The sequence below is a fragment of the Rhinolophus ferrumequinum genome, chromosome 3, assembly GCF_004115265.2.
Source record: "Rhinolophus ferrumequinum isolate MPI-CBG mRhiFer1 chromosome 3, mRhiFer1_v1.p, whole genome shotgun sequence".
NCBI lineage: Eukaryota > Metazoa > Chordata > Mammalia > Chiroptera > Rhinolophidae > Rhinolophus > Rhinolophus ferrumequinum.
In genome coordinates, this window is record NC_046286.1 from 54,394,388 (window position 1) to 54,405,074 (window position 10,687).

Here is a 10,687-nt window from a genome sequence, read left to right on the forward strand (position 1 = left end):
TGTGGTATATATACACAATGGAATACTATTCGGAGGTAAGAAAAGATGAAATAGGACCATTTGTGACAACATGGATGGATCTTGAGAGTATAATGCTAAGCGAAATAAGTCAGACAGAAAAAGCAGAGAACCATATGATTTCACTGATATGTGGCATATAAACCAAAACCAACAAAAGAACAAGACAAACAAATGAGAAACAAAAACTCATAGACACAGACAATAGTTTAGTGGCTACCAGAGGGTAAGGGGGTGGGGGGTGGTAGATGAGGGGAAAGGGGAACAAATATATGGTGATGGAAGGAGAACTGACTCTGGGTGGTGAACACACAATGGGACTTACAGATGATGTGATACAGAATTGTACACCTGAAATCTATGTAATTTTACTTAAAAAAAAAAAAGGAAAAAAAAGAAAATGGTTTTGACTTTTTGTATCCCTGAAAGGATCATAAGGACTGACCCCCAGGGGCTCACGGCCTATACTTTAATTTGCCTTTTTCACTCTGTTGACATTTGTGCTAATGGTGCCAAAGCAATGGTAGTTAAAATGTACCGGTAGTCATTACTGTTGTTCATTGCCACACACTCTGAGATGGGAAAAAATTGACAGTGTCTCTTAAGAATGCCTTTGATAAAGTAGTATAAATGATAAATGTTATTAAACTTTAACTGGTGTCAAAATGGGAAATACACATAAAGTACTTGTGCTGCCTAGTGATGTGCAATGGTTGTCCTTGGAAAACAATTTTGTTCCAATGAGTTGCAAGTTCATTAGTCACTCTTTTTGGTGAAACATGAAATTGAAAGGACTGACAAACAATGGTATTCAATTGTAGATATCTGGTAGACATTTCTGGACCAAAACAAATAAGGAAAGGAACTGTCAGTATTTGTTGTCAATGATAAAACATAATTTTGACCAAAGTCAAAATGACCATGAAAGGTAAATATTTTGAATCGATTCAGGACATCAAGGCAGCCAGGACAGTGCAACTAAAGACACTCATGAAAGGGGACTTGCAGAACTGCTTCAGAAAGTGGCAAGAACGATGGGATGAGTGTGTTCAAAGCAAGGGGGAGTGTTTTGAAGGGGATTAATGGCAATGTGTAATAAATTTTTATTTAAACATTAAAAAAAAGGAGAATGTGTAACTTATGTTACTTATTATGTCAGTCTGATGAATTAAGGACCAAGGACCCTTTTGTATCAATGAGCAATGATAAGGTGAAATATAGGAACTAGTGTGTCTGAAAGCAGGAGTTGTACAAAGTTGTGCAAGTCCTTACATAAATGGACAAACTTGTGCAGAGCTGGTTTGGAAAAAAATCTTCTTACATTTCAGCTCATGTGAGAAGGTGAAGCACAAAATAGTTGGGTCTGACAGGCTTTCTTCAGTGGTTGGTTTAGAGCTGCTGCTGATGCCAGCTTAGCCAATATATTTGATTAGGTAAGACCTTGAAGTAAATTCTCATAAAGGATAGGGAAAGGGGAGGGGTGTGTGTGTGTGTGTGTGTGTGTGTGTGTGTGTGTGTGTGTCTCCCAAAAAACGTAACCTCATTTGAGGTGGCAAAACAATGCCTAATTAAACCACCACAATTTTGTATCTCTGGCAGACTGATGGGAGAGAGAGAGTAAGAGAGGAAAGAGTGCTGTGATTTGTTTAGGTGCCTAGAAAATTTGGAACAGGACAAACCAAACCACCTGTGAACAGAATGCCCTGCTTATTCTGGCCAAACCCTTGAACAAGATGTTGGCAGGGAATCCAGGTAGAGAGAATATGTGTGAAGGCCATTTGGGGGATTGTGGAGTGCTGGAGGGCAAGTTCTGTTGTTGCTCATGGCAGGAAGTTTCCTGTGTCTCTCCCTGTTAATGCAGATGGTACACAGAGGGGTTCGTGTTGACTCTTTGCAGCCTTGTGTGCAGGCAAAGACATGTTTTCTGTGCACACATCTATTCTCTGCATGGGCTAAGGTGCCTCAAGCAAAGTCTGAAAGACGCTGATTACCCAAGCTTTGACAGGCTCATTGGGTTTGGATGGGAAACTGCACACCCAGATTTGTGAGACCTTTCTTTTTAATCTGTTTCCATACAAAATTCTTGTTTTCTTCTAGGCAGAATATCTTTTAGGCCTGGTTTGACTTCCTTGGAGGCCTAGAATCTGTTGAGAGCTAATTAAAGTGAAGCAACCCACCACCCTTGACCTAATAATTCTTGGCTATTTTTTCAGGTCTATGGAGGGAAGTTGACTTGTCAGACAAATTCTCAGAATGTTAGCTTACGATATGGGGTTGCTAAGTATGGCACCTATTATGGGCCGAATTGTGTCTTTCTCAGATTCATTTGTTGAAGCCCTAACTCATAATACCTCAGAATGTGACAGCATTTGGAGACAGTCCCTTTTAAAGAGGTGATTAAGTTAAAATGAGGTCATTAGGGTGGGCCCTAATTCAATGTGACTGGTGTCCTTATAAGAAGATGAGATTTGAACACATGGAGAGTCAGCAGGAATGCATGTACAAGGAAAGACCATTGAGGATACAGTGAGAAAGCAACGGAGAGAGGATTCAGGAGAAACCAAACCCATCAATACCTTGATACTGGACTTCTAGCCTCCAGAACTGCAATGAAATAAATTTCTGTTGTTTAAGCCATCCAGTCTGGGGTAATTTGCTATGGCAGCCCTAACAAATGGCTTATGTTGATTTTTACCCACCTTTGAAAAGGAGTCATTTCCTTATAGGCTACTGCCCAAATTCTATTTAACATCTGTCTTGACCAATCTTGTCTCATTTCTATTACCTTAGTGTACTAGGGCAGCTAGTTAAATTATTTTTTAGTTTACTAATATTTTGAATTAGGAAAGCATTTAAAAAATGTTTCATTACAGAAAATTGCAATCATATACAAAAGTCAAATTAATGAATCACCAAAGTAGTAATGAATAAAAGTTTATTGTGCACGCACCAGGAATGAGTTTGCAAACCAGGAGCACTTCAATCAAAACGTGGTATGAGGCTCAGGGGTGTATTGGTAAGAAAGCAGTGAGAGTTTATTCTTCACAGTTATTGGTTATAATATTAGAATTTTCAGTGATTGCCTTGTATCAATTTTGGAAACAGTTCACGTTTTGCTTATGATTTCCAGAACAAGAAATGACCCAGACCAAGATAATCTTGCAAAATAAGCTAAATTAAGCTTTGTTTGTGTAACTGAGTTGGTTTTGTCTGCTCAGGAAATTTTCAAGGTGGCTCTCCATTTTTTATTTTTGCATAATGAATCCCCAGATACTCACTACCCAGCCCCAACAACCCACAAATCACAGCCAATCTGCTCCATCCACTTCCACATTTTCCTCCTCTAATTACGCTTAAGCAAATCCCAAACATGAGTCCTCCTCATTGGCAGATATCTCAGTATGTATCTAAAAAAAGACAAGAAGTTTAAAAGATAACTCAAATACCATTATCAACATCTAATATTTTAAAACAAGTGCTTAATATGATAAAGATTTAATGTATTTCAATTGTCTCATAAATGCAATAATTTAAAAAAAACAGTTTGCATCTTTGTGTCAGTATCCAACTAAGATCCACACATTACAATTAAATGATATATGTCTCTTAAGTCACTTTTAATCTAGAGGTTTTCTCCTCCATCTCTCTTTCTTCCTGTAATTTATTAGTTGAAGAACCTGGGCTCTTTGTTCTACAGTTTCCTGTGGTCTATATTTTGCTGATTGTGTCTCTAAGGAGTTAAATAGCATGCCAGTTTTCCTCTACTTCTTGTAGATTTTGTAGTTATATCTAGAGGCTTGATCAGATTTCATTTCAATTTTTGTCTTTTGACAAGACTGTTTCATAGAGATGTTCTTTTGTTAGAATGCACGTGATGTTTGGTAACTTTTTTTGGTAATGTTAACAGCTGTGGATGATTAATGCCTAGATCATTAATTCATTAGGAATTGCCAAGTGGTGATATGCTAATCTTATCAGTTCTTTTTTTAAAATTAATTAACGAGAATATTTCTATAAAGAGAAACTTCCCCTCATCTACTGTTTGGTATTCAGTGGTAAAAAAATGGTATAAGAGTCATGAGAAAAGGAGGACTTGGTGAGGAACCTCCATTTCCTCCATTTTTGGTCTCTGCGTCTTTTGCTGGCCTCCCAACAGCACTATGTTGGGACAGAGCATCCGGAGGTTCGCAACCGCTGTGGTCCATAGACGCCACTATGATGGGTCCAGGGAAGAATTTGCCATTTTCATTGGAAAACAAGTGGCGGTTGCTAGTTATGATGACTCTGTACCTTGGATCTGGATTTGCCGCACCTTTCTTTATAGTAAGACACCAACTGCTTAAAAAATAAGGATGTTTTACTTAATCCGTGAAACAGATATGAAGAGGCGCATTTTAAGAAGTGCAGTCACTTTGAAAAATGGATCAAACTGTTGAACTCAACATACTAGAAATGTTTGTAAATAAACTTACGGCATGCACCCTTAATGCCTCCTCTCTGAAATACAAAATGTGATATTTAAAAAAAAAAAAAAAAAGAAATGGTATAAGAAAGGCAGGATAAATTCTTGATTCTTTTCCAATCAATTTTCCCAATAATGAAATGACTAATTTAAAGTATCATTGGGAATTTGTGATTCTAAACACATTTGAAGGAAGTTTCAATTTATTACAATTGTTATTCTTACTCATGTTCAAATTGTGTCATATTTGGACAGTGAGTCATTTCAAGTTGGATCCTGGGTTCTTTTGACATGACCCAAGGAGTCTTTGATATCTTCTCTTCTATCTGGCAGGACAAGAGATTCCAGGTTGATCCTGCATTTTTTCCTGCCCCAGATCTGGAATGACTCTTGGATTCTTTGTGATACTGGGTTGGTCATTGCTTTCAGGGCTCTAGGAGTGTTTAACATTCCTTCTCAAAGACATCAGGGACTGAAGCCTGTATTATGTACCCAGGCAGTATTAGGGTCACATTCTGAAGTTCTGAAAGCCCTGTTCCTGTGGTAGAGTCAGGGCTGATGCTGGATGTTCCTTTTTTGGTCTATTATTCCAGACAAAATCCCATCAAAAAAGAGTGACTCCTAGTGATCCACAACACAATCAATTTGCCTTTACATTTAATTTCTTTTGTTTCTTTCAGAGAATTATTTGGTCAGTTTTATATGGTGCCCAATCTAGCACAATATCTGTGTGATTATTTTGGAATGATTTCATCATCATACTTTAAGTCACTGAGTCTAATTATTTTTTTCAACCATACTGCCGTTGAGATTTGGGGTAAGGTGGTTAAGATTTCTGTTTCCCAATGCAGAGGTTTACTCTCTAGTGGGGAAGAAATATTAATGACAGTCACAATGCAAAGTGGCTGTACATTCATGTACATGTGTACACAGAAATGTCAGATCGCTAAGGAATGATCACCCAACACTGCCTAGGCCTGGGACAGAGGAGGTTTGCCAAGGGAGTAACAGATGTGTTTTAAAGGATGATTAAAATTTTACAGAAGGAATGTCAGGGAAAGGACATTATAAGCATGAATGGTAGATGCTAATGTTGCATACTCAATAGGCATTCTCCTTCCTCCTTTTCATGGAAGGAGTCCCATGAAAAAGGCTGAGAATACTAGACAACTTACTTTCCTATATTTTCTTGTAGGTAAGAGTTAGCCATATGATCCAGTTCTGACCAATGAGATGTAAGGTTATGTCTGCTGGAATGGGTGAGGGGTGCTTCAGGCAAAGATAGATTGCCCAAGGAGAGTCTCCTTCCCTTCCCTCCTTTGAATATGCTTCATGAGTTTGTAATCTGGAGCTGAGGCAGCCATCTTGTGGCCATGAAGCTACAAGACTGAGGTTGGAAAAGGCTGCTGAGGATGATGGACAGTGAGGAAGGAGTAAACCACTTACTTAGGGCCTTTTTGTGAAAAATCAAATGTGCTTGTTGTTAATCCACTATTGATCAGGGATTGAGTTCCTGGCACACAGATGTAGCTAAACTGGTTCAGTGTAGAAAACACATTGTTCATTACTGGATATGTCAAATAAGTTGTATAATTGTGGGGAATACAAATAAAGACTAAATCTCAGTTAAATATATAGGGACTATTTCATCTCGGGCTTTTCTTCTTAAAGATGATTTCTCTTCTATACTAAGTGAAGTAATTTCATGTCAAATTTATAGATATCTCCATCCTCCACTGTATAACATTTCATTTCCTGAAGCTGAAAACTTCCAACATGTCAAGATATTTCTGGGACAGTTTTTGGAGTTTCTCAAGTAGAAAGGGATAGGAATGTTGTCGTCCTATATTGTATCACTTTGAAGGGTGAAAAATTCTAAGGTTTAGAACTGACCTGAGATTTTCAATGAATATCATCAGCACTTTGCAACTATTTTATTTAAAAAAAATAAAATATTTTCTTTAGACATAGTGATGTTAAAGTTCTAATAGGTAGTTTGTGTGGAATTGAATACTACTGCTCAGCTTTGCCATTCACTGAGGATATGAGTTAAAAATTTGAAAAACAAAACAAACTGGTAAAGGGAAGATACACAACAATAAAGAAAAACAATACATATTGTTTATCTAATACATATTGAGCATTTTATATATGCAAGGTAGTTTTCTAAGCTCTTTATAGAGGTTAAACCATGTAATCCTCACCAGTAGTATGATTTTTTACTAGCCCTATTTTATTGATGAGGAAACTGAGTCACACAGAAGTTGAGTAACATGCCCGTCTCACAGTTGTCAGTGGAAAAGCTGGAATTCAAACCATGCAGTATAGCTCAAGAGGCCATGTTCTTAACCTCTATATTCTTGTGCCTCCCGATATGTATTTGTATGTAAGAGAAAAGAATGGAGAAACTCAGATTTAAGATATAGTCTATGGTTTGGTTTTCTGAAAGGATATGGGGGCAGCCTTTTTTTCTTGAACTCCCCAGGCACTTTCAGTTTGTTATGGCCTTATTTTATTAATAACTGTCTTAACACTTGGGCGCTCTTTCTTGAGCTGTACAGTGGCACAGCTGTGTAAGAAGAGCAATTAGAGTTTAACAAAAAGATGATAATTGTTTATAGATGCAAGAGGAAAGAATGATTTTGGAAGTTATTGTTATGGTTGCTGAAGGAAGAATGAGCGTGGTGGCATATACTTGTAATACTTTTATCTGGTATCCCTAAGCTTAATGTACTGTCAATTATAATTGACTGCAAATTCTCTATACAATCTTATTTTGCTACAATTTCAGACATTTCTTTGCTAACACAGGATGAGTAGCTTTTCACAGCTCAGTGACAGCAATGAAAATTTGGCTGTCCTTCGTTTTTATTTTTCACAACTGTTTGGATATTCTAGGACCTTTCCTTCTTCATGTAAGTTTGGAATTATCTCATCAATTTCTACAAAACAAAAAATGAAAAAACAAAAATCACTGCTGGGATTTTTATTGAGATTGCATTGAATATATAAATCAAAATTGGGAGAACTGACATCTTAATAATATTGCATTTTTTGATCCATGAACACTGATATTTGTTTTTTAATTTTTTTTAAAAATTAAATTTATTTTTTAAATTAAATTTAGGTCTTCACTCATTTCTCTCTTCAGTGTTTTACAGTTTTCAGCTGAAAAGTCTTGCATATATTTTATTGAATTTACACTTAATTATTCCATGATTTTTGACGCTATATTAAATGGTACTTAAAAATTTAATTTTAATATTTTATTAAATATGTACACAGAAATGCAATTGAGTTTTCAATATTGACCTTGTACCCTGAAATCTTTAGTTCTAGTGTCTTTTTGTAGGTTCTTTGGGATTTTTTAAATCTAGACAATTATGATGTTTATGAATAAAGACTGTTTTACTTATTCCTTTCCAATCTGTATGCATATTTTTCTTTTCTTAATGCACTGCATAGGACTTCCAGTAAAATGTTGAGTAAGAGTGGTGAGAGCAAAAATTTGTACCTTGTTCCTGATCTCAGCAGAAATCCATTAGTATTTTGCCTTTAAGTTTGATGTCAACTGTGAATTTTTGTAAATGCCCTTTATCGGGTTGAGAAAGTTTCCTTCTATTTTTAGTTTGCTGAGAATTTTTGTCGTCAAATCTTTTCCTGTATTGATTTTTAACTTTTAGTCGGTTGATAATGGTGAATTGAATTGATTGACTTTCTAATGTTGAGCCAACTTTGCATACCCGAGATAAACCCCATTTGTTCATGATGGGGTATCTGTTGCATGTGTAGCTGGATTCAGTTTGCTACCGTGTTTCCCCAAAAATAAGACCTAACCAGAAAATAAGCCCTAGCATGATTTTTCAGCATGACATCCCCTGAACATAAGCCCTAATGTATCTTTTGGAGGAAAAATTAATATAAGGACCGGTCTTATTTTCGGGGAAATCCAGTAAAAGTTTGGGAAAAATTTGTGGTAGTATTTGTTCTGAAATCTACTTTATCACTGGTATAAATATAGCCACTCATCTTTTTTTTTTTTTGATGTATTTGCTTGGTATATTCTTTTAGATCCCTTTACTTTTAAGCTATTTATGTCTTTTTATAGAATAGCTATTTATAGTTAAATTTCTTATAGATAGTAAGTCTTGTTTTTTAAATCCAATATGACAATCTCTGTCTTTTAATTGGAAGGTTTAGATCTCTTACATTTAATTACATTACTTATAAGTTAGACTTAAAATATCACTTGTAGTTATTTTCTAATTGCCTCATCTTTTTTATTCATTTTTTCTTTTCCTGCCTTCTTTTATGATTCCATTTTATCTCTGCAATTGGTTTACTAATTAGCTCTTTTTTTAAATAGTGGCATCCCTGTGGTTTACAACATGCATTTTTAACATATAATAGTCTACCTTCAAATAATATAGTATAAGGTATAGTATAAGAAACTTTTAACAGTAAACTTCATTTCCTCTCTCCCATGTTGTATGCTATTAATGTAATACATTGTACTTCTACAAATGTTATAAGGCCCATAACACATTGTAACTATTTTTGCTTAGTCAATTATATTTTATACTAATTAAAAATAAGAAAACAATGAATGTTATGTTTACCTGTATTTATGGCATTTCCAGGCTCTTTGTTTTTGTAAATACAGGTTTCTGTCTGTTATTATTATTGTTATTATTATTATTAATATTATTTTTGACCAAAGAACTTTCTTTAACGTTTCTTTTTTTTGATATTTAAATTTCTTTTAAATTAAAGTTTATTGGAGTGACAATTGTTAGTAAATTTACATAAATTTCAGGTGTACATTTCAGTAATTCATCATCTGTATATCACACTGTTTGTTCACCACCCAGAGTCAGTTCTCTTTCCAACACCATATATTTAATTCCCTTTACCCTCATCTACCTATCTGTCACCATGTACCAAAATTAATTCAAAATGGATCAAAGAACTTAACAGACGATCTTTAACGTTTCTTATAGTGTGGGTAGGCTGGCAATGAATTTTGTAGATTTCATTTGTATGAAAAAAGTTTTATTTCACCTTCAATTTTGAAAGATTCTGTTTGGGTCTAGAATTCTTTGTAGATTTTTTTTCTTTTAGCATGTTAAAGCACTTTCTCCATAGTTGATGACTTGCATAATTTTTACAAAGATTTTTATTAAAATTTAGCTAACACATAATATTACATTAGTTTCAGGTGTACCCAATAATTATTCAACGTTTTTGTACCTAAAGAAGTGATCATCATAAGTCCAGCAACCATCTGATACCATCCTATGCTATCACAATATTATTGATTATATTCCCTATGCTGTACATTACATCCTCATGACTTGTTTTATACCTGGAAATTTGAAACTCTTATTCCCCTTTCCTCCCCCACCTTTTTCAATTACAGTTGATATTCAACATTATTTTATATTAATTTCAGGTGTACAGCATAGCAGTTAGACATTTATATAATTTAAGAAGTGATCCCTCTGACTAGTCTAGTACCCACCTGGCACTATACATAGTTATTACTGTATTATTGACTATATTTCCTATGCTTTACATCCACATGACTATTTTGTAACTACCAATTTGTACTTCTTAATGACTTCACCCTTTTCACCCTGTCCCCCAACCCCCTCCCATCTGTCCCCCAATAAATCTAGTACCCATCTGACACCATATATAGTTATTACATTATTGACTATACTCCTTATGCTATACCCTACCTCCCCATGACTACTGTGTAACAACCAATTTGTACTTCTTAATCCCTTCCCCTTTTGCACACATTCCCAACCCCCCTCCTGTCTGGCAACCATCAAAATGTCCTCTGTATCTATGAGTTTGTTTCTGTTTTGTTTGTTTGTTTATTTTGTTGTTTAGATTCCACATATAAGAGAAATCACATTGCATCTGTCTTTCACTGTCTGACATACCTCACTCAGCACAATACCCTCTAGGTCCATCCATGCCCCCGCAGATGGTGAGAACCCGTTTCCTTCCATAGGTGAGCAATACTCCATTGTATCTATGTATCACCTACTCTTTATCCATTCATCCATCGACAGACACCCAGGCTCCCTCCACATCTTGGCTATTGTAAACAATGCTGCAATGAATATATGGATGCACATGTCACTTCAAAGTAGTGTTTTGGGTTTCTTCAGATAATTACCCAGAAGTGGGATCATT

The 10,687-nt window shown here is 35.5% G+C and overlaps 1 pseudogene; it reads left to right on the forward strand.

The window, feature by feature from the left end:
- Positions 1 to 4,178: 4,178 nt before the first annotated feature.
- On the forward strand, positions 4,179 to 4,399 carry LOC117020785 (cytochrome c oxidase subunit 7C, mitochondrial-like; annotated as a pseudogene).
- Positions 4,400 to 10,687: the final 6,288 nt, after the last annotated feature.